The sequence below is a fragment of the Ranitomeya variabilis genome, chromosome 5 (genome assembly GCF_051348905.1).
Source record: "Ranitomeya variabilis isolate aRanVar5 chromosome 5, aRanVar5.hap1, whole genome shotgun sequence".
Taxonomy (NCBI): domain Eukaryota; kingdom Metazoa; phylum Chordata; class Amphibia; order Anura; family Dendrobatidae; genus Ranitomeya; species Ranitomeya variabilis.
Window position 1 is genome coordinate 62,761,821 of NC_135236.1, and position 25,715 is coordinate 62,787,535.

The 25,715-nt window shown below is 40.3% G+C and overlaps 42 non-coding genes across 42 annotated transcripts; 16 read left to right on the forward strand and 26 right to left on the reverse strand.

Moving 5' to 3' along the window:
- Positions 1-298: 298 nt before the first annotated feature.
- Positions 299-370, reverse strand: TRNAE-UUC (transfer RNA glutamic acid (anticodon UUC)). The gene has a single exon. It is a non-coding gene; the product is annotated as a tRNA-Glu (tRNA).
- Positions 371-458: 88 nt separating this feature from the next.
- On the forward strand, positions 459-531 carry TRNAM-CAU (transfer RNA methionine (anticodon CAU)). The gene has a single exon. It is a non-coding gene; the product is annotated as a tRNA-Met (tRNA).
- Positions 532-833: 302 nt separating this feature from the next.
- TRNAE-CUC (transfer RNA glutamic acid (anticodon CUC)) lies at positions 834-905 on the reverse strand. The gene has a single exon. It is a non-coding gene; the product is annotated as a tRNA-Glu (tRNA).
- Positions 906-1,974: 1,069 nt separating this feature from the next.
- TRNAE-UUC (transfer RNA glutamic acid (anticodon UUC)) lies at positions 1,975-2,046 on the reverse strand. The gene has a single exon. It is a non-coding gene; the product is annotated as a tRNA-Glu (tRNA).
- Positions 2,047-2,134: 88 nt separating this feature from the next.
- On the forward strand, positions 2,135-2,207 carry TRNAM-CAU (transfer RNA methionine (anticodon CAU)). The gene has a single exon. It is a non-coding gene; the product is annotated as a tRNA-Met (tRNA).
- Positions 2,208-2,509: 302 nt separating this feature from the next.
- TRNAE-CUC (transfer RNA glutamic acid (anticodon CUC)) lies at positions 2,510-2,581 on the reverse strand. Its single transcript has one exon. It is a non-coding gene; the product is annotated as a tRNA-Glu (tRNA).
- A 1,064-nt stretch (positions 2,582-3,645) lies between these two features.
- Positions 3,646-3,717, reverse strand: TRNAE-UUC (transfer RNA glutamic acid (anticodon UUC)). The gene has a single exon. It is a non-coding gene; the product is annotated as a tRNA-Glu (tRNA).
- Positions 3,718-3,805: 88 nt separating this feature from the next.
- TRNAM-CAU (transfer RNA methionine (anticodon CAU)) lies at positions 3,806-3,878 on the forward strand. Its single transcript has one exon. It is a non-coding gene; the product is annotated as a tRNA-Met (tRNA).
- A 1,443-nt stretch (positions 3,879-5,321) lies between these two features.
- TRNAE-UUC (transfer RNA glutamic acid (anticodon UUC)) lies at positions 5,322-5,393 on the reverse strand. The gene has a single exon. It is a non-coding gene; the product is annotated as a tRNA-Glu (tRNA).
- Positions 5,394-5,481: 88 nt separating this feature from the next.
- On the forward strand, positions 5,482-5,554 carry TRNAM-CAU (transfer RNA methionine (anticodon CAU)). The gene has a single exon. It is a non-coding gene; the product is annotated as a tRNA-Met (tRNA).
- Positions 5,555-5,856: 302 nt separating this feature from the next.
- Positions 5,857-5,928, reverse strand: TRNAE-CUC (transfer RNA glutamic acid (anticodon CUC)). The gene has a single exon. It is a non-coding gene; the product is annotated as a tRNA-Glu (tRNA).
- A 1,227-nt stretch (positions 5,929-7,155) lies between these two features.
- Positions 7,156-7,228, forward strand: TRNAM-CAU (transfer RNA methionine (anticodon CAU)). The gene has a single exon. It is a non-coding gene; the product is annotated as a tRNA-Met (tRNA).
- Positions 7,229-7,530: 302 nt separating this feature from the next.
- Positions 7,531-7,602, reverse strand: TRNAE-CUC (transfer RNA glutamic acid (anticodon CUC)). The gene has a single exon. It is a non-coding gene; the product is annotated as a tRNA-Glu (tRNA).
- Positions 7,603-8,830: 1,228 nt separating this feature from the next.
- On the forward strand, positions 8,831-8,903 carry TRNAM-CAU (transfer RNA methionine (anticodon CAU)). The gene has a single exon. It is a non-coding gene; the product is annotated as a tRNA-Met (tRNA).
- A 302-nt stretch (positions 8,904-9,205) lies between these two features.
- TRNAE-CUC (transfer RNA glutamic acid (anticodon CUC)) lies at positions 9,206-9,277 on the reverse strand. Its single transcript has one exon. It is a non-coding gene; the product is annotated as a tRNA-Glu (tRNA).
- A 1,227-nt stretch (positions 9,278-10,504) lies between these two features.
- Positions 10,505-10,577, forward strand: TRNAM-CAU (transfer RNA methionine (anticodon CAU)). Its single transcript has one exon. It is a non-coding gene; the product is annotated as a tRNA-Met (tRNA).
- A 302-nt stretch (positions 10,578-10,879) lies between these two features.
- Positions 10,880-10,951, reverse strand: TRNAE-CUC (transfer RNA glutamic acid (anticodon CUC)). The gene has a single exon. It is a non-coding gene; the product is annotated as a tRNA-Glu (tRNA).
- Positions 10,952-12,179: 1,228 nt separating this feature from the next.
- On the forward strand, positions 12,180-12,252 carry TRNAM-CAU (transfer RNA methionine (anticodon CAU)). The gene has a single exon. It is a non-coding gene; the product is annotated as a tRNA-Met (tRNA).
- A 302-nt stretch (positions 12,253-12,554) lies between these two features.
- TRNAE-CUC (transfer RNA glutamic acid (anticodon CUC)) lies at positions 12,555-12,626 on the reverse strand. Its single transcript has one exon. It is a non-coding gene; the product is annotated as a tRNA-Glu (tRNA).
- A 1,067-nt stretch (positions 12,627-13,693) lies between these two features.
- On the reverse strand, positions 13,694-13,765 carry TRNAE-UUC (transfer RNA glutamic acid (anticodon UUC)). The gene has a single exon. It is a non-coding gene; the product is annotated as a tRNA-Glu (tRNA).
- An 88-nt stretch (positions 13,766-13,853) lies between these two features.
- On the forward strand, positions 13,854-13,926 carry TRNAM-CAU (transfer RNA methionine (anticodon CAU)). The gene has a single exon. It is a non-coding gene; the product is annotated as a tRNA-Met (tRNA).
- A 302-nt stretch (positions 13,927-14,228) lies between these two features.
- TRNAE-CUC (transfer RNA glutamic acid (anticodon CUC)) lies at positions 14,229-14,300 on the reverse strand. Its single transcript has one exon. It is a non-coding gene; the product is annotated as a tRNA-Glu (tRNA).
- A 1,060-nt stretch (positions 14,301-15,360) lies between these two features.
- Positions 15,361-15,432, reverse strand: TRNAE-UUC (transfer RNA glutamic acid (anticodon UUC)). Its single transcript has one exon. It is a non-coding gene; the product is annotated as a tRNA-Glu (tRNA).
- Positions 15,433-15,520: 88 nt separating this feature from the next.
- Positions 15,521-15,593, forward strand: TRNAM-CAU (transfer RNA methionine (anticodon CAU)). The gene has a single exon. It is a non-coding gene; the product is annotated as a tRNA-Met (tRNA).
- Positions 15,594-15,895: 302 nt separating this feature from the next.
- On the reverse strand, positions 15,896-15,967 carry TRNAE-CUC (transfer RNA glutamic acid (anticodon CUC)). The gene has a single exon. It is a non-coding gene; the product is annotated as a tRNA-Glu (tRNA).
- Positions 15,968-17,027: 1,060 nt separating this feature from the next.
- On the reverse strand, positions 17,028-17,099 carry TRNAE-UUC (transfer RNA glutamic acid (anticodon UUC)). Its single transcript has one exon. It is a non-coding gene; the product is annotated as a tRNA-Glu (tRNA).
- Positions 17,100-17,187: 88 nt separating this feature from the next.
- TRNAM-CAU (transfer RNA methionine (anticodon CAU)) lies at positions 17,188-17,260 on the forward strand. The gene has a single exon. It is a non-coding gene; the product is annotated as a tRNA-Met (tRNA).
- Positions 17,261-17,562: 302 nt separating this feature from the next.
- On the reverse strand, positions 17,563-17,634 carry TRNAE-CUC (transfer RNA glutamic acid (anticodon CUC)). The gene has a single exon. It is a non-coding gene; the product is annotated as a tRNA-Glu (tRNA).
- Positions 17,635-18,698: 1,064 nt separating this feature from the next.
- TRNAE-UUC (transfer RNA glutamic acid (anticodon UUC)) lies at positions 18,699-18,770 on the reverse strand. Its single transcript has one exon. It is a non-coding gene; the product is annotated as a tRNA-Glu (tRNA).
- Positions 18,771-18,858: 88 nt separating this feature from the next.
- Positions 18,859-18,931, forward strand: TRNAM-CAU (transfer RNA methionine (anticodon CAU)). The gene has a single exon. It is a non-coding gene; the product is annotated as a tRNA-Met (tRNA).
- Positions 18,932-19,233: 302 nt separating this feature from the next.
- Positions 19,234-19,305, reverse strand: TRNAE-CUC (transfer RNA glutamic acid (anticodon CUC)). Its single transcript has one exon. It is a non-coding gene; the product is annotated as a tRNA-Glu (tRNA).
- A 1,067-nt stretch (positions 19,306-20,372) lies between these two features.
- On the reverse strand, positions 20,373-20,444 carry TRNAE-UUC (transfer RNA glutamic acid (anticodon UUC)). Its single transcript has one exon. It is a non-coding gene; the product is annotated as a tRNA-Glu (tRNA).
- An 88-nt stretch (positions 20,445-20,532) lies between these two features.
- TRNAM-CAU (transfer RNA methionine (anticodon CAU)) lies at positions 20,533-20,605 on the forward strand. Its single transcript has one exon. It is a non-coding gene; the product is annotated as a tRNA-Met (tRNA).
- A 302-nt stretch (positions 20,606-20,907) lies between these two features.
- TRNAE-CUC (transfer RNA glutamic acid (anticodon CUC)) lies at positions 20,908-20,979 on the reverse strand. Its single transcript has one exon. It is a non-coding gene; the product is annotated as a tRNA-Glu (tRNA).
- Positions 20,980-22,049: 1,070 nt separating this feature from the next.
- Positions 22,050-22,121, reverse strand: TRNAE-UUC (transfer RNA glutamic acid (anticodon UUC)). Its single transcript has one exon. It is a non-coding gene; the product is annotated as a tRNA-Glu (tRNA).
- Positions 22,122-22,209: 88 nt separating this feature from the next.
- On the forward strand, positions 22,210-22,282 carry TRNAM-CAU (transfer RNA methionine (anticodon CAU)). Its single transcript has one exon. It is a non-coding gene; the product is annotated as a tRNA-Met (tRNA).
- Positions 22,283-22,584: 302 nt separating this feature from the next.
- TRNAE-CUC (transfer RNA glutamic acid (anticodon CUC)) lies at positions 22,585-22,656 on the reverse strand. Its single transcript has one exon. It is a non-coding gene; the product is annotated as a tRNA-Glu (tRNA).
- Positions 22,657-23,726: 1,070 nt separating this feature from the next.
- Positions 23,727-23,798, reverse strand: TRNAE-UUC (transfer RNA glutamic acid (anticodon UUC)). The gene has a single exon. It is a non-coding gene; the product is annotated as a tRNA-Glu (tRNA).
- An 88-nt stretch (positions 23,799-23,886) lies between these two features.
- TRNAM-CAU (transfer RNA methionine (anticodon CAU)) lies at positions 23,887-23,959 on the forward strand. Its single transcript has one exon. It is a non-coding gene; the product is annotated as a tRNA-Met (tRNA).
- A 302-nt stretch (positions 23,960-24,261) lies between these two features.
- On the reverse strand, positions 24,262-24,333 carry TRNAE-CUC (transfer RNA glutamic acid (anticodon CUC)). Its single transcript has one exon. It is a non-coding gene; the product is annotated as a tRNA-Glu (tRNA).
- A 1,070-nt stretch (positions 24,334-25,403) lies between these two features.
- On the reverse strand, positions 25,404-25,475 carry TRNAE-UUC (transfer RNA glutamic acid (anticodon UUC)). Its single transcript has one exon. It is a non-coding gene; the product is annotated as a tRNA-Glu (tRNA).
- Positions 25,476-25,563: 88 nt separating this feature from the next.
- On the forward strand, positions 25,564-25,636 carry TRNAM-CAU (transfer RNA methionine (anticodon CAU)). Its single transcript has one exon. It is a non-coding gene; the product is annotated as a tRNA-Met (tRNA).
- Positions 25,637-25,715: the final 79 nt, after the last annotated feature.

Genomic DNA, 25,715 nt, shown 5'->3' on the forward strand with positions numbered 1-25,715 from the left:
CTCAGAACTTTCCCATTAATTTCTGAAACGTTTCCGATTGGAAAGGAAGTAGGAGCCCTAACGACAGACAGAACACATGGATTGTTGAGTCCCTTAACACTTTGGAGTAAAAAGGTGTAGTTGAGAATGAGTTAAGCTATGAAACAAAATTAAATCTTGTGCAAAAGGTCAGAATGAATGACAAATACCCTGGTGTTTAGCATTTGTGACTGCATTGTGCAAATTCTATCTGAAATACTTTTATCTGCAAAACACATTTCGGTCTTTGAATGTTGGCAGTAGTACAGAAAAAAGTGCATTCCCATACCGGGAGTCGAACCCGGGCCGCCTGGGTGAAAACCAGGAATCCTAAACGCTAGACCATATGGGAATAGATACCTTCAAACTCATTGACAATATGAAAAAAATAAGTTTCGTGCCTTGCACAAGAAATGTCTGCAGATTAGCATGTGTGTCTTGCCTCGTTAGCGCAGTAGGTAGCGCGTCAGTCTCATAATCTGAAGGTCGTGAGTTCGATCCTCACACGGGGCAGCATATTCCTCTTTTCTTAAGAGATCTTGTCCCCAACTTAGAACTTTCCCTTTCAGTTCTAAAACAATTCTGATAGTTAAGGAATTGTGAACCCAAATGACAGATAGTACACATGGGTTGTTGAGTCTCTTAACACTTTTGGTGTAAAAAGAGGTAGTTGGGAATGGTTTGAGCTATGAAAAGTCACAGGGAGCTGGTGTTCAGCATTTTTGACGCTTAAATCCAAATTGTACCTGAAATACTTTGGTCCGAAAACAACGTGTCAGTCTTTGAAAGTTGGCGGTAGTACAGAAAAGGGTACTTTCCCATACCGGGAGTCGAACCCGGGTCGCCTGGGTGAGAACCAGGAATCCTAACCGCTAGACCATATGGGAAATGATGCATAACAGAATCAGTGACAATCTAAAAAAAAGAAGTTTACTACTTGGCACAAGAAACTTCTGCTGTTCAGTTTTCGCAACTTGCCTCGTTAACACAGTAGGAAGCAAATCAGTCTCATAAGCTGAAGGTTGAACGTTTGATGGTCAGAAGAGGCACTGGCCCCTTGTTTTTTCAATCAATTCTGTCTCCATCGTGGCTAGAGAGCCACCGATTTTTCCCATTCAGTACCAAAACATAACCGATTGCAGCAAGGAGGAGAGCTCTAATGACAGACAGGGAAAAAAGTTTTGCTGAGTCCCTTAAAACCTAGGAGTTAAATAAGAGAAATAAGAATGGTTTGAGATTTGACCTCCAATGGTATGTGGTGCAAATAAATATCCAAAAACTCTGGTGGTTGACATTTTTGCTGCATAGAGCAGCTCAAACCTAAACTGATTCCATCTACAAGGTACGTGGCAGCTTTTGAATGTGCGTACATGTACCAAAGGAGGGTCACTCCCATAGCAGGAATTGAACCAGTAAACCAGGGATACTAGGTCCTTTTCCACATGGGTAAAGCTTTACACTATCCAACAAAACAGTTTTAAAAAAAAAAAAAAAAAAAAAAAGTTTTATGCTTTGATTGAATAACTTTTACATCACTAAAGCTAAAACTTACCACATGAACACCATAATTAGCATATCAGTTGGTAATCTGAAGAATATGATTTTATTCCTCACACGTGGTAATACTCCCTCCTTTTCTCAAGAGATTTTGTTACCAACTCAGAACTTTCCCATTAATTTCTGAAACGTTTCCGATTGGAAAGGAAGTAGGAGCCCTAACGACAGACAGAACACATGGATTGTTGAGTCCCTTAACACTTTGGAGTAAAAAGGTGTAGTTGAGAATGAGTTAAGCTATGAAACAAAATTAAATCTTGTGCAAAAGGTCAGAATGAATGACAAATACCCTGGTGTTTAGCATTTGTGACTGCATTGTGCAAATTCTATCTGAAATACTTTTATCTGCAAAACACATTTCGGTCTTTGAATGTTGGCAGTAGTACAGAAAAAAGTGCATTCCCATACCGGGAGTCGAACCCGGGCCGCCTGGGTGAAAACCAGGAATCCTAAACGCTAGACCATATGGGAATAGATACCTTCAAACTCATTGACAATATGAAAAAAATAAGTTTCGTGCCTTGCACAAGAAATGTCTGCAGATTAGCATGTGTGTCTTGCCTCGTTAGCGCAGTAGGTAGCGCGTCAGTCTCATAATCTAAAGGTCGTGAGTTCGATCCTCACACGGGGCAGCATATTCCTCTTTTCTTAAGAGATCTTGTCCCCAACTTAGAACTTTCCCTTTCAGTTCTAAAACAATTCTGATAGTTAAGGAATTGTGAACCCAAATGACAGATAGTACACATGGGTTGTTGAGTCTCTTAACACTTTTGGTGTAAAAAGAGGTAGTTGGGAATGGTTTGAGCTATGAAAAGTCACAGGGAGCTGGTGTTCAGCATTTTTGACGCTTAAATCCAAATTGTACCTGAAATACTTTGGTCCGAAAACAACGTGTCAGTCTTTGAAAGTTGGCGGTAGTACAGAAAAGGGTACTTTCCCATACCGGGAGTCGAACCCGGGCCGCCTGGGTGAGAACCAGGAATCCTAACCGCTAGACCATATGGGAAATGATGCATAACAGAATCAGTGACAATCTAAAAAAAAGAAGTTTACTACTTGGCACAAGAAACTTCTGCTGTTCAGTTTTCGCAACTTGCCTCGTTAACACAGTAGGAAGCAAATCAGTCTCATAAGCTGAAGGTTGAACGTTTGATGGTCAGAAGAGGCACTGGCCCCTTGTTTTTTCAATCAATTCTGTCTCCATCGTGGCTAGAGAGCCACCGATTTTTCCCATTCAGTACCAAAACATAACCGATTGCAGCAAGGAGGAGAGCTCTAATGACAGACAGGGAAAAAAGTTTTGCTGAGTCCCTTAAAACCTAGGAGTTAAATAAGAGAAATAAGAATGGTTTGAGATTTGACCTCCAATGGTATGTGGTGCAAATAAATATCCAAAAACTCTGGTGGTTGACATTTTTGCTGCATAGAGCAGCTCAAACCTAAACTGATTCCATCTACAAGGTACGTGGCAGCTTTTGAATGTGCGTACATGTACCAAAGGAGGGTCACTCCCATAGCAGGAATTGAACCAGTAAACCAGGGATACTAGGTCCTTTTCCACATGGGTAAAGCTTTACACTATCCAACAAAACAGTTTAAAAAAAAAAAAAAAAAAAGTTTTATGCTTTGATTGAATAACTTTTACATCACTAAAGCTAAAACTTACCACATGAACACCATAATTAGCATATCAGTTGGTAATCTGAAGAATATGATTTTATTCCTCACACGTGGTAATACTCCCTCCTTTTCTCAAGAGATTTTGTTACCAACTCAGAACTTTCCCATTAATTTCTGAAACGTTTCCGATTGGAAAGGAAGTAGGAGCCCTAACGACAGACAGAACACATGGATTGTTGAGTCCCTTAACACTTTGGAGTAAAAAGGTGTAGTTGAGAATGAGTTAAGCTATGAAACAAAATTAAATCTTGTGCAAAAGGTCAGAATGAATGACAAATACCCTGGTGTTTAGCATTTGTGACTGCATTGTGCAAATTCTATCTGAAATACTTTTATCTGCAAAACACATTTCGGTCTTTGAATGTTGGCAGTAGTACAGAAAAAAGTGCATTCCCATACCAGGAGTCGAACCCGGGCCGCCTGGGTGAAAACCAGGAATCCTAACCGCTAGACCATATGGGAATAGATACCTTCAAACTCATTGACAATATGAAAAAAATAAGTTTCGTGCCTTGCACAAGAAATGTCTGCAGATTAGCATGTGTGTCTTGCCTCGTTAGCGCAGTAGGTAGCGCGTCAGTCTCATAATCTGAAGGTCGTGAGTTCGATCCTCACACGGGGCAGCATATTCCTCTTTTCTTAAGAGATCTTGTCCCCAACTTAGAACTTTCCCTTTCAGTTCTAAAACAATTCTGATAGTTAAGGAATTGTGAACCCAAATGACAGATAGTACACATGGGTTGTTGAGTCTCTTAACACTTTTGGTGTAAAAAGAGGTAGTTGGGAATGGTTTGAGCTATGAAAAGTCACAGGGAGCTGGTGTTCAGCATTTTTGACGCTTAAATCCAAATTGTACCTGAAATACTTTGGTCCGAAAACAACGTGTCAGTCTTTGAAAGTTGGCGGTAGTACAGAAAAGGGTACTTTCCCATACCGTCAGTCGAACCCGGGCCGCCTGGGTGAGAACCAGGAATCCTAACCGCTAGACCATATGGGAAATGATGCATATCAGAATCAGTGACAATCTAAAAAAAAGAAGTTTACTACTTGGCACAAGAAACTTCTGCTGTTCAGTTTTCGCAACTTGCCTCGTTAACACAGTAGGAAGCAAATCAGTCTCATAAGCTGAAGGTTGAACGTTTGATGGTCAGAAGAGGCACTGGCCCCTTGTTTTTTCAATGAATTCTGTCTCCATCGTGGCTAGAGAGCCACCGATTTTTCCCATTCAGTACCAAAACATAACCGATTGCAGCAAGGAGGAGAGCTCTAATGACAGACAGGGAAAAAAGGGTTGCTGAGTCCCTTAAAACCTAGGAGTTAAATAAGAGAAATAAGAATGGTTTGAGATTTGACCTCCAATGGTATGTGGTGCAAATAAATATCCAAAAACTCTGGTGGTTGACATTTTTGCTGCATAGAGCAGCTCAAACCTAAACTGATTCCATCTACAAGGTACGTGGCAGCTTTTGAATGTGCGTACATGTACCAAAGGAGGGTCACTCCCATAGCAGGAATTGAACCAGTAAACCAGGGATACTAGGTCCTTTTCCACATGGGTAAAGCTTTACACTATCCAACAAAACAGTTTAAAAAAAAAAAAAAAAAAAAAAAAGTTTTATGCTTTGATTGAATAACTTTTACATCACTAAAGCTAAAACTTACCACATGAACACCATAATTAGCATATCAGTTGGTAATCTGAAGAATATGATTTTATTCCTCACACGTGGTAATACTCCCTCCTTTTCTCAAGAGATTTTGTTACCAACTCAGAACTTTCCCATTAATTTCTGAAACGTTTCCGATTGGAAAGGAAGTAGGAGCCCTAACGACAGACAGAACACATGGATTGTTGAGTCCCTTAACACTTTGGAGTAAAAAGGTGTAGTTGAGAATGAGTTAAGCTATGAAACAAAATTAAATCTTGTGCAAAAGGTCAGAATGAATGACAAATACCCTGGTGTTTAGCATTTGTGACTGCATTGTGCAAATTCTATCTGAAATACTTTTATCTGCAAAACACATTTCGGTCTTTGAATGTTGGCAGTAGTACAGAAAAAAGTGCATTCCCATACCGGGAGTCGAACCCGGGCCGCCTGGGTGAAAACCAGGAATCCTAAACGCTAGACCATATGGGAATAGATACCTTCAAACTCATTGACAATATGAAAAAAATAAGTTTCGTGCCTTGCACAAGAAATGTCTGCAGATTAGCATGTGTGTCTTGCCTCGTTAGCGCAGTAGGTAGCGCGTCAGTCTCATAATCTGAAGGTCGTGAGTTCGATCCTCACACGGGGCAGCATATTCCTCTTTTCTTAAGAGATCTTGTCCCCAACTTAGAACTTTCCCTTTCAGTTCTAAAACAATTCTGATAGTTAAGGAATTGTGAACCCAAATGACAGATAGTACACATGGGTTGTTGAGTCTCTTAACACTTTTGGTGTAAAAAGAGGTAGTTGGGAATGGTTTGAGCTATGAAAAGTCACAGGGAGCTGGTGTTCAGCATTTTTGACGCTTAAATCCAAATTGTACCTGAAATACTTTGGTCCGAAAACAACGTGTCAGTCTTTGAAAGTTGGCGGTAGTACAGAAAAGGGTACTTTCCCATACCGGGAGTCGAACCAGGGCCGCCTGGGTGAGAACCAGGAATCCTAACCGCTAGACCATATGGGAAATGATGCATATCAGAATCAGTGACAATCTAAAAAAAAGAAGTTTACTACTTGGCACAAGAAACTTCTGCTGTTCAGTTTTCGCAACTTGCCTCGTTAACACAGTAGGAAGCAAATCAGTCTCATAAGCTGAAGGTTGAACGTTTGATGGTCAGAAGAGGCACTGGCCCCTTGTTTTTTCAATGAATTCTGTCTCCATCGTGGCTAGAGAGCCACCGATTTTTCCCATTCAGTACCAAAACATAACCGATTGCAGCAAGGAGGAGAGCTCTAATGACAGACAGGGAAAAAAGGGTTGCTGAGTCCCTTAAAACCTAGGAGTTAAATAAGAGAAATAAGAATGGTTTGAGATTTGACCTCCAATGGTATGTGGTGCAAATAAATATCCAAAAACTCTGGTGGTTGACATTTTTGCTGCATAGAGCAGCTCAAACCTAAACTGATTCCATCTACAAGGTACGTGGCAGCTTTTGAATGTGCGTACATGTACCAAAGGAGGGTCACTCCCATAGCAGGAATTGAACCAGTAAACCAGGGATACTAGGTCCTTTTCCACATGGGTAAAGCTTTACACTATCCAACAAAACAGTTTAAAAAAAAAAAAAAAAAAAAAAGTTTTATGCTTTGATTGAATAACTTTTACATCACTAAAGCTAAAACTTACCACATGAACACCATAATTAGCATATCAGTTGGTAATCTGAAGAATATGATTTTATTCCTCACACGTGGTAATACTCCCTCCTTTTCTCAAGAGATTTTGTTACCAACTCAGAACTTTCCCATTAATTTCTGAAACGTTTCCGATTGGAAAGGAAGTAGGAGCCCTAATGACAGACAGAACACATGGATTGTTGAGTCCCTTAACACTTTGGAGTAAAAAGGTGTAGTTGAGAATGAGTTAAGCTATGAAACAAAATTAAATCTTGTGCAAAAGGTCAGAATGAATGACAAATACCCTGGTGTTTAGCATTTGTGACTGCATTGTGCAAATTCTATCTGAAATACTTTTATCTGCAAAACACATTTCGGTCTTTGAATGTTGGCAGTAGTACAGAAAAAAGTGCATTCCCATACCGGGAGTCGAACCTGGGCCGCCTGGGTGAAAACCAGGAATCCTAAACGCTAGACCATATGGGAATAGATACCTTCAAACTCATTGACAATATGAAAAAAATAAGTTTCGTGCCTTGCACAAGAAATGTCTGCAGATTAGCATGTGTGTCTTGCCTCGTTAGCGCAGTAGGTAGCGCGTCAGTCTCATAATCTGAAGGTCGTGAGTTCGATCCTCACACGGGGCAGCATATTCCTCTTTTCTTAAGAAATCTTGTCCCCAACTTAGAACTTTCCCTTTCAGTTCTAAAACAATTCTGATAGTTAAGGAATTGTGAACCCAAATGACAGATAGTACACATGGGTTGTTGAGTCTCTTAACACTTTTGGTGTAAAAAGAGGTAGTTGGGAATGGTTTGAGCTATGAAAAGTCACAGGGAGCTGGTGTTCAGCATTTTTGACGCTTAAATCCAAATTGTACCTGAAATACTTTGGTCCGAAAACAACGTGTCAGTCTTTGAAAGTTGGCGGTAGTACAGAAAAGGGTACTTTCCCATACCGGGAGTCGAACCCGGGCCGCCTGGGTGAGAACCAGGAATCCTAACCGCTAGACCATATGGGAAATGATGCATATCAGAATCAGTGACAATCTAAAAAAAAGAAGTTTACTACTTGGCACAAGAAACTTCTGCTGTTCAGTTTTCGCAACTTGCCTCGTTAACACAGTAGGAAGCAAATCAGTCTCATAAGCTGAAGGTTGAACGTTTGATGGTCAGAAGAGGCACTGGCCCCTTGTTTTTTCAATGAATTCTGTCTCCATCGTGGCTAGAGAGCCACCGATTTTTCCCATTCAGTACCAAAACATAACCGATTGCAGCAAGGAGGAGAGCTCTAATGACAGACAGGGAAAAAAGGGTTGCTGAGTCCCTTAAAACCTAGGAGTTAAATAAGAGAAATAAGAATGGTTTGAGATTTGACCTCCAATGGTATGTGGTGCAAATAAATATCCAAAAACTCTGGTGGTTGACATTTTTGCTGCATAGAGCAGCTCAAACCTAAACTGATTCCATCTACAAGGTACGTGGCAGCTTTTGAATGTGCGTACATGTACCAAAGGAGGGTCACTCCCATAGCAGGAATTGAACCAGTAAACCAGGGATACTAGGTCCTTTTCCACATGGGTAAAGCTTTACACTATCCAACAAAACAGTTTAAAAAAAAAAAAAAAAAAAAAAAGTTTTATGCTTTGATTGAATAACTTTTACATCACTAAAGCTAAAACTTACCACATGAACACCATAATTAGCATATCAGTTGGTAATCTGAAGAATATGATTTTATTCCTCACACGTGGTAATACTCCCTCCTTTTCTCAAGAGATTTTGTTACCAACTCAGAACTTTCCCATTAATTTCTGAAACGTTTCCGATTGGAAAGGAAGTAGGAGCCCTAACGACAGACAGAACACATGGATTGTTGAGTCCCTTAACACTTTGGAGTAAAAAGGTGTAGTTGAGAATGAGTTAAGCTATGAAACAAAATTAAATCTTGTGCAAAAGGTCAGAATGAATGACAAATACCCTGGTGTTTAGCATTTGTGACTGCATTGTGCAAATTCTATCTGAAATACTTTTATCTGCAAAACACATTTCGGTCTTTGAATGTTGGCAGTAGTACAGAAAAAAGTGCATTCCCATACCGGGAGTCGAACCTGGGCCGCCTGGGTGAAAACCAGGAATCCTAAACGCTAGACCATATGGGAATAGATACCTTCAAACTCATTGACAATATGAAAAAAATAAGTTTCGTGCCTTGCACAAGAAATGTCTGCAGATTAGCATGTGTGTCTTGCCTCGTTAGCGCAGTAGGTAGCGCGTCAGTCTCATAATCTGAAGGTCGTGAGTTCGATCCTCACACGGGGCAGCATATTCCTCTTTTCTTAAGAGATCTTGTCCCCAACTTAGAACTTTCCCTTTCAGTTCTAAAACAATTCTGATAGTTAAGGAATTGTGAACCCAAATGACAGATAGTACACATGGGTTGTTGAGTCTCTTAACACTTTTGGTGTAAAAAGAGGTAGTTGGGAATGGTTTGAGCTATGAAAAGTCACAGGGAGCTGGTGTTCAGCATTTTTGACGCTTAAATCCAAATTGTACCTGAAATACTTTGGTCCGAAAACAACGTGTCAGTCTTTGAAAGTTGGCGGTAGTACAGAAAAGGGTACTTTCCCATACCGGGAGTCGAACCAGGGCCGCCTGGGTGAGAACCAGGAATCCTAACCACTAGACCATATGGGAAATGATGCATATCAGAATCAGTGACAATCTAAAAAAAAGAAGTTTACTACTTGGCACAAGAAACTTCTGCTGTTCAGTTTTCGCAACTTGCCTCGTTAACACAGTAGGAAGCAAATCAGTCTCATAAGCTGAAGGTTGAACGTTTGATGGTCAGAAGAGGCACTGGCCCCTTGTTTTTTCAATGAATTCTGTCTCCATCGTGGCTAGAGAGCCACCGATTTTTCCCATTCAGTACCAAAACATAACCGATTGCAGCAAGGAGGAGAGCTCTAATGACAGACAGGGAAAAAAGGGTTGCTGAGTCCCTTAAAACCTAGGAGTTAAATAAGAGAAATAAGAATGGTTTGAGATTTGACCTCCAATGGTATGTGGTGCAAATAAATATCCAAAAACTCTGGTGGTTGACATTTTTGCTGCATAGAGCAGCTCAAACCTAAACTGATTCCATCTACAAGGTACGTGGCAGCTTTTGAATGTGCGTACATGTACCAAAGGAGGGTCACTCCCATAGCAGGAATTGAACCAGTAAACCAGGGATACTAGGTCCTTTTCCACATGGGTAAAGCTTTACACTATCCAACAAAACAGTTTAAAAAAAAAAAAAAAAAAAAAAGTTTTATGCTTTGATTGAATAACTTTTACATCACTAAAGCTAAAACTTACCACATGAACACCATAATTAGCATATCAGTTGGTAATCTGAAGAATATGATTTTATTCCTCACACGTGGTAATACTCCCTCCTTTTCTCAAGAGATTTTGTTACCAACTCAGAACTTTCCCATTAATTTCTGAAACGTTTCCGATTGGAAAGGAAGTAGGAGCCCTAATGACAGACAGAACACATGGATTGTTGAGTCCCTTAACACTTTGGAGTAAAAAGGTGTAGTTGAGAATGAGTTAAGCTATGAAACAAAATTAAATCTTGTGCAAAAGGTCAGAATGAATGACAAATACCCTGGTGTTTAGCATTTGTGACTGCATTGTGCAAATTCTATCTGAAATACTTTTATCTGCAAAACACATTTCGGTCTTTGAATGTTGGCAGTAGTACAGAAAAAAGTGCATTCCCATACCGGGAGTCGAACCTGGGCCGCCTGGGTGAAAACCAGGAATCCTAAACGCTAGACCATATGGGAATAGATACCTTCAAACTCATTGACAATATGAAAAAAATAAGTTTCGTGCCTTGCACAAGAAATGTCTGCAGATTAGCATGTGTGTCTTGCCTCGTTAGCGCAGTAGGTAGCGCGTCAGTCTCATAATCTGAAGGTCGTGAGTTCGATCCTCACACGGGGCAGCATATTCCTCTTTTCTTAAGAAATCTTGTCCCCAACTTAGAACTTTCCCTTTCAGTTCTAAAACAATTCTGATAGTTAAGGAATTGTGAACCCAAATGACAGATAGTACACATGGGTTGTTGAGTCTCTTAACACTTTTGGTGTAAAAAGAGGTAGTTGGGAATGGTTTGAGCTATGAAAAGTCACAGGGAGCTGGTGTTCAGCATTTTTGACGCTTAAATCCAAATTGTACCTGAAATACTTTGGTCCGAAAACAACGTGTCAGTCTTTGAAAGTTGGCGGTAGTACAGAAAAGGGTACTTTCCCATACCGGGAGTCGAACCCGGGCCGCCTGGGTGAGAACCAGGAATCCTAACCGCTAGACCATATGGGAAATGATGCATATCAGAATCAGTGACAATCTAAAAAAAAGAAGTTTACTACTTGGCACAAGAAACTTCTGCTGTTCAGTTTTCGCAACTTGCCTCGTTAACACAGTAGGAAGCAAATCAGTCTCATAAGCTGAAGGTTGAACGTTTGATGGTCAGAAGAGGCACTGGCCCCTTGTTTTTTCAATGAATTCTGTCTCCATCGTGGCTAGAGAGCCACCGATTTTTCCCATTCAGTACCAAAACATAACCGATTGCAGCAAGGAGGAGAGCTCTAATGACAGACAGGGAAAAAAGGGTTGCTGAGTCCCTTAAAACCTAGGAGTTAAATAAGAGAAATAAGAATGGTTTGAGATTTGACCTCCAATGGTATGTGGTGCAAATAAATATCCAAAAACTCTGGTGGTTGACATTTTTGCTGCATAGAGCAGCTCAAACCTAAACTGATTCCATCTACAAGGTACGTGGCAGCTTTTGAATGTGCGTACATGTACCAAAGGAGGGTCACTCCCATAGCAGGAATTGAACCAGTAAACCAGGGATACTAGGTCCTTTTCCACATGGGTAAAGCTTTACACTATCCAACAAAACAGTTTAAAAAAAAAAAAAAAAAAAAAAAGTTTTATGCTTTGATTGAATAACTTTTACATCACTAAAGCTAAAACTTACCACATGAACACCATAATTAGCATATCAGTTGGTAATCTGAAGAATATGATTTTATTCCTCACACGTGGTAATACTCCCTCCTTTTCTCAAGAGATTTTGTTACCAACTCAGAACTTTCCCATTAATTTCTGAAACGTTTCCGATTGGAAAGGAAGTAGGAGCCCTAACGACAGACAGAACACATGGATTGTTGAGTCCCTTAACACTTTGGAGTAAAAAGGTGTAGTTGAGAATGAGTTAAGCTATGAAACAAAATTAAATCTTGTGCAAAAGGTCAGAATGAATGACAAATACCCTGGTGTTTAGCATTTGTGACTGCATTGTGCAAATTCTATCTGAAATACTTTTATCTGCAAAACACATTTCGGTCTTTGAATGTTGGCAGTAGTACAGAAAAAAGTGCATTCCCATACCGGGAGTCGAACCTGGGCCGCCTGGGTGAAAACCAGGAATCCTAAACGCTAGACCATATGGGAATAGATACCTTCAAACTCATTGACAATATGAAAAAAATAAGTTTCGTGCCTTGCACAAGAAATGTCTGCAGATTAGCATGTGTGTCTTGCCTCGTTAGCGCAGTAGGTAGCGCGTCAGTCTCATAATCTGAAGGTCGTGAGTTCGATCCTCACACGGGGCAGCATATTCCTCTTTTCTTAAGAGATCTTGTCCCCAACTTAGAACTTTCCCTTTCAGTTCTAAAACAATTCTGATAGTTAAGGAATTGTGAACCCAAATGACAGATAGTACACATGGGTTGTTGAGTCTCTTAACACTTTTGGTGTAAAAAGAGGTAGTTGGGAATGGTTTGAGCTATGAAAAGTCACAGGGAGCTGGTGTTCAGCATTTTTGACGCTTAAATCCAAATTGTACCTGAAATACTTTGGTCCGAAAACAACGTGTCAGTCTTTGAAAGTTGGCGGTAGTACAGAAAAGGGTACTTTCCCATACCGGGAGTCGAACCCGGGCCGCCTGGGTGAGAACCAGGAATCCTAACCGCTAGACCATATGGGAAATGATGCATATCAGAATCAGTGACAATCTAAAAAAAAGAAGTTTACTACTTGGCACAAGAAACTTCTGCTGTTCAGTTTTCGCAACTTGCCTCGTTAACACAGTAGGAAGCAAATCAGTCTCATAAGCTGAAGGTTGAACGTTTGATGGTCAGAAGAGGCACTGGCCCCTTGTTTTTTCAATGAATTCTGTCTCCATCGTGGCTAGAGAGCCACCGATTTTTCCCATTCAGTACCAAAACATAACCGATTGCAGCAAGGAGGAGAGCTCTAATGACAGACAGGGAAAAAAGGGTTGCTGAGTCCCTTAAAACCTAGGAGTTAAATAAGAGAAATAAGAATGGTTTGAGATTTGACCTCCAATGGTATGTGGTGCAAATAAATATCCAAAAACTCTGGTGGTTGACATTTTTGCTGCATAGAGCAGCTCAAACCTAAACTGATTCCATCTACAAGGTACGTGGCAGCTTTTGAATGTGCGTACATGTACCAAAGGAGGGTCACTCCCATAGCAGGAATTGAACCAGTAAACCAGGGATACTAGGTCCTTTTCCACATGGGTAAAGCTTTACACTATCCAACAAAACAGTTTAAAAAAAAAAAAAAAAAAAAAAGTTTTATGCTTTGATTGAATAACTTTTACATCACTAAAGCTAAAACTTACCACATGAACACCATAATTAGCATATCAGTTGGTAATCTGAAGAATATGATTTTATTCCTCACACGTGGTAATACTCCCTCCTTTTCTCAAGAGATTTTGTTACCAACTCAGAACTTTCCCATTAATTTCTGAAACGTTTCCGATTGGAAAGGAAGTAGGAGCCCTAACGACAGACAGAACACATGGATTGTTGAGTCCCTTAACACTTTGGAGTAAAAAGGTGTAGTTGAGAATGAGTTAAGCTATGAAACAAAATTAAATCTTGTGCAAAAGGTCAGAATGAATGACAAATACCCTGGTGTTTAGCATTTGTGACTGCATTGTGCAAATTCTATCTGAAATACTTTTATCTGCAAAACACATTTCGGTCTTTGAATGTTGGCAGTAGTACAGAAAAAAGTGCATTCCCATACCGGGAGTCGAACCCGGGCCGCCTGGGTGAAAACCAGGAATCCTAAACGCTAGACCATATGGGAATAGATACCTTCAAACTCATTGACAATATGAAAAAAATAAGTTTCGTGCCTTGCACAAGAAATGTCTGCAGATTAGCATGTGTGTCTTGCCTCGTTAGCGCAGTAGGTAGCGCGTCAGTCTCATAATCTGAAGGTCGTGAGTTCGATCCTCACACGGGGCAGCATATTCCTCTTTTCTTAAGAGATCTTGTCCCCAACTTAGAACTTTCCCTTTCAGTTCTAAAACAATTCTGATAGTTAAGGAATTGTGAACCCAAATGACAGATAGTACACATGGGTTGTTGAGTCTCTTAACACTTTTGGTGTAAAAAGAGGTAGTTGGGAATGGTTTGAGCTATGAAAAGTCACAGGGAGCTGGTGTTCAGCATTTTTGACGCTTAAATCCAAATTGTACCTGAAATACTTTGGTCCGAAAACAACGTGTCAGTCTTTGAAAGTTGGCGGTAGTACAGAAAAGGGTACTTTCCCATACCGGGAGTCGAACCCGGGCCGCCTGGGTGAGAACCAGGAATCCTAACCGCTAGACCATATGGGAAATGATGCATATCAGAATCAGTGACAATCTAAAAAAAAGAAGTTTACTACTTGGCACAAGAAACTTCTGCTGTTCAGTTTTCGCAACTTGCCTCGTTAACACAGTAGGAAGCAAATCAGTCTCATAAGCTGAAGGTTGAACGTTTGATGGTCAGAAAAGGCACTGGCCCCTTGTTTTTTCAATGAATTCTGTCTCCATCGTGGCTAGAGAGCCACCGATTTTTCCCATTCAGTACCAAAACATAACCGATTGCAGCAAGGAGGAGAGCTCTAATGACAGACAGGGAAAAAAGGGTTGCTGAGTCCCTTAAAACCTAGGAGTTAAATAAGAGAAATAAGAATGGTTTGAGATTTGACCTCCAATGGTATGTGGTGCAAATAAATATCCAAAAACTCTGGTGGTTGACATTTTTGCTGCATAGAGCAGCTCAAACCTAAACTTATTCCATCTACAAGGTACGTGGCAGCTTTTGAATGTGCGTACATGTACCAAAGGAGGGTCACTCCCATAGCAGGAATTGAACCAGTAAACCAGGGATACTAGGTCCTTTTCCACATGGGTAAAGCTTTACACTATCCAACAAAACAGTTTAAAAAAAAAAAAAAAGTTTTATGCTTTGATTGAATAACTTTTACATCACTAAAGCTAAAACTTACCACATGAACACCATAATTAGCATATCAGTTGGTAATCTGAAGAATATGATTTTATTCCTCACACGTGGTAATACTCCCTCCTTTTCTCAAGAGATTTTGTTACCAACTCAGAACTTTCCCATTAATTTCTGAAACGTTTCCGATTGGAAAGGAAGTAGGAGCCCTAACGACAGACAGAACACATGGATTGTTGAGTCCCTTAACACTTTGGAGTAAAAAGGTGTAGTTGAGAATGAGTTAAGCTATGAAACAAAATTAAATCTTGTGCAAAAGGTCAGAATGAATGACAAATACCCTGGTGTTTAGCATTTGTGACTGCATTGTGCAAATTCTATCTGAAATACTTTTATCTGCAAAACACATTTCGGTCTTTGAATGTTGGCAGTAGTACAGAAAAAAGTGCATTCCCATACCGGGAGTCGAACCCGGGCCGCCTGGGTGAAAACCAGGAATCCTAAACGCTAGACCATATGGGAATAGATACCTTCAAACTCATTGACAATATGAAAAAAATAAGTTTCGTGCCTTGCACAAGAAATGTCTGCAGATTAGCATGTGTGTCTTGCCTCGTTAGCGCAGTAGGTAGCGCGTCAGTCTCATAATCTGAAGGTCGTGAGTTCGATCCTCACACGGGGCAGCATATTCCTCTTTTCTTAAGAGATCTTGTCCCCAACTTAGAACTTTCCCTTTCAGTTCTAAAACAATTCTGATAGTTAAGGAATTGTGAACCCAAATGACAGATAGTACACATGGGTTGTTGAGTCTCTTAACACTTTTGGTGTAAAAAGAGGTAGTTGGGAATGGTTTGAGCTATGAAAAGTCACAGGGAGCTGGTGTTCAGCATTTTTGACGCTTAAATCCAAATTGTACCTGAAATACTTTGGTCCGAAAACAACGTGTCAGTCTTTGAAAGTTGGCGGTAGTACAGAAAAGGGTACTTTCCCATACCGGGAGTCGAACCCGGGCCGCCTGGGTGAGAACCAGGAATCCTAACCGCTAGACCATATGGGAAATGATGCATATCAGAATCAGTGACAATCTAAAAAAAAGAAGTTTACTACTTGGCACAAGAAACTTCTGCTGTTCAGTTTTCGCAACTTGCCTCGTTAACACAGTAGGAAGCAAATCAGTCTCATAAGCTGAAGGTTGAACGTTTGATGGTCAGAAAAGGCACTGGCCCCTTGTTTTTTCAATGAATTCTGTCTCCATCGTGGCTAGAGAGCCACCGATTTTTCCCATTCAGTACCAAAACATAACCGATTGCAGCAAGGAGGAGAGCTCTAATGACAGACAGGGAAAAAAGGGTTGCTGAGTCCCTTAAAACCTAGGAGTTAAATAAGAGAAATAAGAATGGTTTGAGATTTGACCTCCAATGGTATGTGGTGCAAATAAATATCCAAAAACTCTGGTGGTTGACATTTTTGCTGCATAGAGCAGCTCAAACCTAAACTTATTCCATCTACAAGGTACGTGGCAGCTTTTGAATGTGCGTACATGTACCAAAGGAGGGTCACTCCCATAGCAGGAATTGAACCAGTAAACCAGGGATACTAGGTCCTTTTCCACATGGGTAAAGCTTTACACTATCCAACAAAACAGTTTAAAAAAAAAAAAAAAGTTTTATGCTTTGATTGAATAACTTTTACATCACTAAAGCTAAAACTTACCACATGAACACCATAATTAGCATATCAGTTGGTAATCTGAAGAATATGATTTTATTCCTCACACGTGGTAATACTCCCTCCTGTTCTCAAGAGATTTTGTTACCAACTCAGAACTTTCCCATTAATTTCTGAAACGTTTCCGATTGGAAAGGAAGTAGGAGCCCTAACGACAGACAGAACACATGGATTGTTGAGTCCCTTAACACTTTGGAGTAAAAAGGTGTAGTTGAGAATGAGTTAAGCTATGAAACAAAATTAAATCTTGTGCAAAAGGTCAGAATGAATGACAAATACCCTGGTGTTTAGCATTTGTGACTGCATTGTGCAAATTCTATCTGAAATACTTTTATCTGCAAAACACATTTCGGTCTTTGAATGTTGGCAGTAGTACAGAAAAAAGTGCATTCCCATACCGGGAGTCGAACCCGGGCCGCCTGGGTGAAAACCAGGAATCCTAAACGCTAGACCATATGGGAATAGATACCTTCAAACTCATTGACAATATGAAAAAAATAAGTTTCGTGCCTTGCACAAGAAATGTCTGCAGATTAGCATGTGTGTCTTGCCTCGTTAGCGCAGTAGGTAGCGCGTCAGTCTCATAATCTGAAGGTCGTGAGTTCGATCCTCACACGGGGCAGCATATTCCTCTTTTCTTAAGAGATCTTGTCCCCAACTTAGAACTTTCCCTTTCAGTTCTAAAACAATTCTGATAGTTAAGGAATTGTGAACCCAAATGACAGATAGTACACATGGGTTGTTGAGTCTCTTAACACTTTTGGTGTAAAAAGAGGTAGTTGGGAATGGTTTGAGCTATGAAAAGTCACAGGGAGCTGGTGTTCAGCATTTTTGATGCTTAAATCCAAATTGTACCTGAAATACTTTGGTCCGAAAACAACGTGTCAGTCTTTGAAAGTTGGCGGTAGTACAGAAAAGGGTACTTTCCCATACCGGGAGTCGAACCCGGGCCGCCTGGGTGAGAACCAGGAATCCTAACTGCTAGACCATATGGGAAATGATGCATATCAGAATCAGTGACAATCTAAAAAAAAGAAGTTTACTACTTGGCACAAGAAACTTCTGCTGTTCAGTTTTCGCAACTTGCCTCGTTAACACAGTAGGAAGCAAATCAGTCTCATAAGCTGAAGGTTGAACGTTTGATGGTCAGAAGAGGCACTGGCCCCTTATTTTTTCAATCAATTCTGTCTCCATCGTGGCTAGAGAGCCACCGATTTTTCCCATTCAGTACCAAAACATAACCGATTGCAGCAAGGAGGAGGGCTCTAATGACAGACAGGGAAAAAAGGGTTGCTGAGTCCCTTAAAACCTAGGAGTTAAATAAGAGAAATAAGAATGGTTTGAGATTTGACCTCCAATGGTATGTGGTGCAAATAAATATCCAAAAACTCTGGTGGTTGACATTTTTGCTGCATAGAGCAGCTCAAACCTAAACTGATTCCATCTACAAGGTACGTGGCAGCTTTTGAATGTGCGTACATGTACCAAAGGAGGGTCACTCCCATAGCAGGAATTGAACCAGTAAACCAGGGATACTAGGTCCTTTTCCACATGGGTAAAGCTTTACACTATCCAACAAAACAGTTTAAAAAAAAAAAAAAAAAAAGTTTTATGCTTTGATTGAATAACTTTTACATCACTAAAGCTAAAACTTACCACATGAACACCATAATTAGCATATCAGTTGGTAATCTGAAGATTATGATTTTATTCCTCACACGTGGTAATACTCCCTCCTTTTCTCAAGAGATTTTGTTACCAACTCAGAACTTTCCCATTAATTTCTGAAACGTTTCCGATTGGAAAGGAAGTAGGAGCCCTAACGACAGACAGAACACATGGATTGTTGAGTCCCTTAACACTTTGGAGTAAAAAGGTGTAGTTGAGAATGAGTTAAGCTATGAAACAAAATTAAATCTTGTGCAAAAGGTCAGAATGAATGACAAATACCCTGGTGTTTAGCATTTGTGACTGCATTGTGCAAATTCTATCTGAAATACTTTTATCTGCAAAACACATTTCGGTCTTTGAATGTTGGCAGTAGTACAGAAAAAAGTGCATTCCCATACCGGGAGTCGAACCCGGGCCGCCTGGGTGAAAACCAGGAATCCTAAACGCTAGACCATATGGGAATAGATACCTTCAAACTCATTGACAATATGAAAAAAATAAGTTTCGTGCCTTGCACAAGAAATGTCTGCAGATTAGCATGTGTGTCTTGCCTCGTTAGCGCAGTAGGTAGCGCGTCAGTCTCATAATCTGAAGGTCGTGAGTTCGATCCTCACACGGGGCAGCATATTCCTCTTTTCTTAAGAGATCTTGTCCCCAACTTAGAACTTTCCCTTTCAGTTCTAAAACAATTCTGATAGTTAAGGAATTGTGAACCCAAATGACAGATAGTACACATGGGTTGTTGAGTCTCTTAACACTTTTGGTGTAAAAAGAGGTAGTTGGGAATGGTTTGAGCTATGAAAAGTCACAGGGAGCTGGTGTTCAGCATTTTTGACGCTTAAATCCAAATTGTACCTGAAATACTTTGGTCCGAAAACAACGTGTCAGTCTTTGAAAGTTGGCGGTAGTACAGAAAAGGGTACTTTCCCATACCGGGAGTCGAACCCGGGCCGCCTGGGTGAGAACCAGGAATCCTAACCGCTAGACCATATGGGAAATGATGCATATCAGAATCAGTGACAATCTAAAAAAAAGAAGTTTACTACTTGGCACAAGAAACTTCTGCTGTTCAGTTTTCGCAACTTGCCTCGTTAACACAGTAGGAAGCAAATCAGTCTCATAAGCTGAAGGTTGAACGTTTGATGGTCAGAAGAGGCACTGGCCCCTTGTTTTTTCAATGAATTCTGTCTCCATCGTGGCTAGAGAGCCACCGATTTTTCCCATTCAGTACCAAAACATAACCGATTGCAGCAAGGAGGAGAGCTCTAATGACAGACAGGGAAAAAAGGGTTGCTGAGTCCCTTAAAACCTAGGAGTTAAATAAGAGAAATAAGAATGGTTTGAGATTTGACCTCCAATGGTATGTGGTGCAAATAAATATCCAAAAACTCTGGTGGTTGACATTTTTGCTGCATAGAGCAGCTCAAACCTAAACTGATTCCATCTACAAGGTACGTGGCAGCTTTTGAATGTGCGTACATGTACCAAAGGAGGGTCACTCCCATAGCAGGAATTGAACCAGTAAACCAGGGATACTAGGTCCTTTTCCACATGGGTAAAGCTTTACACTATCCAACAAAACAGTTTAAAAAAAAAAAAAAAAAAAAAAGTTTTATGCTTTGATTGAATAACTTTTACATCACTAAAGCTAAAACTTACCACATGAACACCATAATTAGCATATCAGTTGGTAATCTGAAGAATATGATTTTATTCCTCACACGTGGTAATACTCCCTCCTTTTCTCAAGAGATTTTGTTACCAACTCAGAACTTTCCCATTAATTTCTGAAACGTTTCCGATTGGAAAGGAAGTAGGAGCCCTAACGACAGACAGAACACATGGATTGTTGAGTCCCTTAACACTTTGGAGTAAAAAGGTGTAGTTGAGAATGAGTTAAGCTATGAAACAAAATTAAATCTTGTGCAAAAGGTCAGAATGAATGACAAATACCCTGGTGTTTAGCATTTGTGACTGCATTGTGCAAATTCTATCTGAAATACTTTTATCTGCAAAACACATTTCGGTCTTTGAATGTTGGCAGTAGTACAGAAAAAAGTGCATTCCCATACCGGGAGTCGAACCCGGGCCGCCTGGGTGAAAACCAGGAATCCTAAACGCTAGACCATATGGGAATAGATACCTTCAAACTCATTGACAATATGAAAAAAATAAGTTTCGTGCCTTGCACAAGAAATGTCTGCAGATTAGCATGTGTGTCTTGCCTCGTTAGCGCAGTAGGTAGCGCGTCAGTCTCATAATCTGAAGGTCGTGAGTTCGATCCTCACACGGGGCAGCATATTCCTCTTTTCTTAAGAGATCTTGTCCCCAACTTAGAACTTTCCCTTTCAGTTCTAAAACAATTCTGATAGTTAAGGAATTGTGAACCCAAATGACAGATAGTACACATGGGTTGTTGAGTCTCTTAACACTTTTGGTGTAAAAAGAGGTAGTTGGGAATGGTTTGAGCTATGAAAAGTCACAGGGAGCTGGTGTTCAGCATTTTTGACGCTTAAATCCAAATTGTACCTGAAATACTTTGGTCCGAAAACAACGTGTCAGTCTTTGAAAGTTGGCGGTAGTACAGAAAAGGGTACTTTCCCATACCGGGAGTCGAACCCGGGACGCCTGGGTGAGAACCAGGAATCCTAACCGCTAGACCATATGGGAAATGATGCATATCAGAATCAGTGACAATCTAAAAAAAAGAAGTTTACTACTTGGCACAAGAAACTTCTGCTGTTCAGTTTTCGCAACTTGCCTCGTTAACACAGTAGGAAGCAAATCAGTCTCATAAGCTGAAGGTTGAACGTTTGATGGTCAGAAGAGGCACTGGCCCCTTGTTTTTTCAATGAATTCTGTCTCCATCGTGGCTAGAGAGCCACCGATTTTTCCCATTCAGTACCAAAACATAACCGATTGCAGCAAGGAGGAGAGCTCTAATGACAGACAGGGAAAAAAGGGTTGCTGAGTCCCTTAAAACCTAGGAGTTAAATAAGAGAAATAAGAATGGTTTGAGATTTGACCTCCAATGGTATGTGGTGCAAATAAATATCCAAAAACTCTGGTGGTTGACATTTTTGCTGCATAGAGCAGCTCAAACCTAAACTGATTCCATCTACAAGGTACGTGGCAGCTTTTGAATGTGCGTACATGTACCAAAGGAGGGTCACTCCCATAGCAGGAATTGAACCAGTAAACCAGGGATACTAGGTCCTTTTCCACATGGGTAAAGCTTTACACTATCCAACAAAACAGTTTAAAAAAAAAAAAAAAAAATAAAAAAGTTTTATGCTTTGATTGAATAACTTTTACATCACTAAAGCTAAAACTTACCACATGAACACCATAATTAGCATATCAGTTGGTAATCTGAAGAATATGATTTTATTCCTCACACGTGGTAATACTCCCTCCTTTTCTCAAGAGATTTTGTTACCAACTCAGAACTTTCCCATTAATTTCTGAAACGTTTCCGATTGGAAAGGAAGTAGGAGCCCTAACGACAGACAGAACACATGGATTGTTGAGTCCCTTAACACTTTGGAGTAAAAAGGTGTAGTTGAGAATGAGTTAAGCTATGAAACAAAATTAAATCTTGTGCAAAAGGTCAGAATGAATGACAAATACCCTGGTGTTTAGCATTTGTGACTGCATTGTGCAAATTCTATCTGAAATACTTTTATCTGCAAAACACATTTCGGTCTTTGAATGTTGGCAGTAGTACAGAAAAAAGTGCATTCCCATACCGGGAGTCGAACCCGGGCCGCCTGGGTGAAAACCAGGAATCCTAAACGCTAGACCATATGGGAATAGATACCTTCAAACTCATTGACAATATGAAAAAAATAAGTTTCGTGCCTTGCACAAGAAATGTCTGCAGATTAGCATGTGTGTCTTGCCTCGTTAGCGCAGTAGGTAGCGCGTCAGTCTCATAATCTGAAGGTCGTGAGTTCGATCCTCACACGGGGCAGCATATTCCTCTTTTCTTAAGAGATCTTGTCCCCAACTTAGAACTTTCCCTTTCAGTTCTAAAACAATTCTGATAGTTAAGGAATTGTGAACCCAAATGACAGATAGTACACATGGGTTGTTGAGTCTCTTAACACTTTTGGTGTAAAAAGAGGTAGTTGGGAATGGTTTGAGCTATGAAAAGTCACAGGGAGCTGGTGTTCAGCATTTTTGACGCTTAAATCCAAATTGTACCTGAAATACTTTGGTCCGAAAACAACGTGTCAGTCTTTGAAAGTTGGCGGTAGTACAGAAAAGGGTACTTTCCCATACCGGGAGTCGAACCCGGGCCGCCTGGGTGAGAACCAGGAATCCTAACCGCTAGACCATATGGGAAATAATGCATATCAGAATCAGTGACAATCTAAAAAAAAGAAGTTTACTACTTGGCACAAGAAACTTCTGCTGTTCAGTTTTCGCAACTTGCCTCGTTAACACAGTAGGAAGCAAATCAGTCTCATAAGCTGAAGGTTGAACGTTTGATGGTCAGAAGAGGCACTGGCCCCTTGTTTTTTCAATTAATTCTGTCTCCATCGTGGCTAGAGAGCCACCGATTTTTCCCATTCAGTACCAAAACATAACCGATTGCAGCAAGGAGGAGAGCTCTAATGACAGACAGGGAAAAAAGGGTTGCTGAGTCCCTTAAAACCTAGGAGTTAAATAAGAGAAATAAGAATGGTTTGAGATTTGACCTCCAATGGTATGTGGTGCAAATAAATATCCAAAAACTCTGGTGGTTGACATTTTTGCTGCATAGAGCAGCTCAAACCTAAACTGATTCCATCTACAAGGTACGTGGCAGCTTTTGAATGTGCGTACATGTACCAAAGGAGGGTCACTCCCATAGCAGGAATTGAACCAGTAAACCAGGGATACTAGGTCCTTTTCCACATGGGTAAAGCTTTACACTATCCAACAAAACAGTTTAAAAAAAAAAAAAAAAAAAAAAAAAGTTTTATGCTTTGATTGAATAACTTTTACATCACTAAAGCTAAAACTTACCACATGAACACCATAATTAGCATATCAGTTGGTAATCTGAAGAATATGATTTTATTCCTCACACGTGGTAATACTCCCTCCTTTTCTCAAGAGATTTTGTTACCAACTCAGAACTTTCCCATTAATTTCTGAAACGTTTCCGATTGGAAAGGAAGTAGGAGCCCTAACGACAGACAGAACACATGGATTGTTGAGTCCCTTAACACTTTGGAGTAAAAAGGTGTAGTTGAGAATGAGTTAAGCTATGAAACAAAATTAAATCTTGTGCAAAAGGTCAGAATGAATGACAAATACCCTGGTGTTTAGCATTTGTGACTGCATTGTGCAAATTCTATCTGAAATACTTTTATCTGCAAAACACATTTCGGTCTTTGAATGTTGGCAGTAGTACAGAAAAAAGTGCATTCCCATACCGGGAGTCGAACCCGGGCCGCCTGGGTGAAAACCAGGAATCCTAAACGCTAGACCATATGGGAATAGATACCTTCAAACTCATTGACAATATGAAAAAAATAAGTTTCGTGCCTTGCACAAGAAATGTCTGCAGATTAGCATGTGTGTCTTGCCTCGTTAGCGCAGTAGGTAGCGCGTCAGTCTCATAATCTGAAGGTCGTGAGTTCGATCCTCACACGGGGCAGCATATTCCTCTTTTCTTAAGAGATCTTGTCCCCAACTTAGAACTTTCCCTTTCAGTTCTAAAACAATTCTGATAGTTAAGGAATTGTGAACCCAAATGACAGATAGTACACATGGGTTGTTGAGTCTCTTAACACTTTTGGTGTAAAAAGAGGTAGTTGGGAATGGTTTGAGCTATGAAAAGTCACAGGGAGCTGGTGTTCAGCATTTTTGACGCTTAAATCCAAATTGTACCTGAAATACTTTGGTCCGAAAACAACGTGTCAGTCTTTGAAAGTTGGCGGTAGTACAGAAAAGGGTACTTTCCCATACCGGGAGTCGAACCCGGGCCGCCTGGGTGAGAACCAGGAATCCTAACCGCTAGACCATATGGGAAATGATGCATATCAGAATCAGTGACAATCTAAAAAAAAGAAGTTTACTACTTGGCACAAGAAACTTCTGCTGTTCAGTTTTCGCAACTTGCCTCGTTAACACAGTAGGAAGCAAATCAGTCTCATAAGCTGAAGGTTGAACGTTTGATGGTCAGAAGAGGCACTGGCCCCTTGTTTTTTCAATCAATTCTGTCTCCATCGTGGCTAGAGAGCCACCGATTTTTCCCATTCAGTACCAAAACATAACCGATTGCAGCAAGGAGGAGAGCTCTAATGACAGACAGGGAAAAAAGGGTTGCTGAGTCCCTTAAAACCTAGGAGTTAAATAAGAGAAATAAGAATGGTTTGAGATTTGACCTCCAATGGTATGTGGTGCAAATAAATATCCAAAAACTCTGGTGGTTGACATTTTTGCTGCATAGAGCAGCTCAAACCTAAACTGATTCCATCTACAAGGTACGTGGCAGCTTTTGAATGTGCGTACATGTACCAAAGGAGGGTCACTCCCATAGCAGGAATTGAACCAGTAAACCAGGGATACTAGGTCCTTTTCCACATGGGTAAAGCTTTACACTATCCAACAAAACAGTTTAAAAAAAAAAAAAAAAAAAAAAAAAGTTTTATGCTTTGATTGAATAACTTTTACATCACTAAAGCTAAAACTTACCACATGAACACCATAATTAGCATATCAGTTGGTAATCTGAAGAATATGATTTTATTCCTCACACGTGGTAATACTCCCTCCTTTTCTCAAGAGATTTTGTTACCAACTCAGAACTTTCCCATTAATTTCTGAAACGTTTCCGATTGGAAAGGAAGTAGGAGCCCTAACGACAGACAGAACACATGGATTGTTGAGTCCCTTAACACTTTGGAGTAAAAAGGTGTAGTTGAGAATGAGTTAAGCTATGAAACAAAATTAAATCTTGTGCAAAAGGTCAGAATGAATGACAAATACCCTGGTGTTTAGCATTTGTGACTGCATTGTGCAAATTCTATCTGAAATACTTTTATCTGCAAAACACATTTCGGTCTTTGAATGTTGGCAGTAGTACAGAAAAAAGTGCATTCCCATACCGGGAGTCGAACCCGGGCCGCCTGGGTGAAAACCAGGAATCCTAAACGCTAGACCATATGGGAATAGATACCTTCAAACTCATTGACAATATGAAAAAAATAAGTTTCGTGCCTTGCACAAGAAATGTCTGCAGATTAGCATGTGTGTCTTGCCTCGTTAGCGCAGTAGGTAGCGCGTCAGTCTCATAATCTGAAGGTCGTGAGTTCGATCCTCACACGGGGCAGCATATTCCTCTTTTCTTAAGAGATCTTGTCCCCAACTTAGAACTTTCCCTTTCAGTTCTAAAACAATTCTGATAGTTA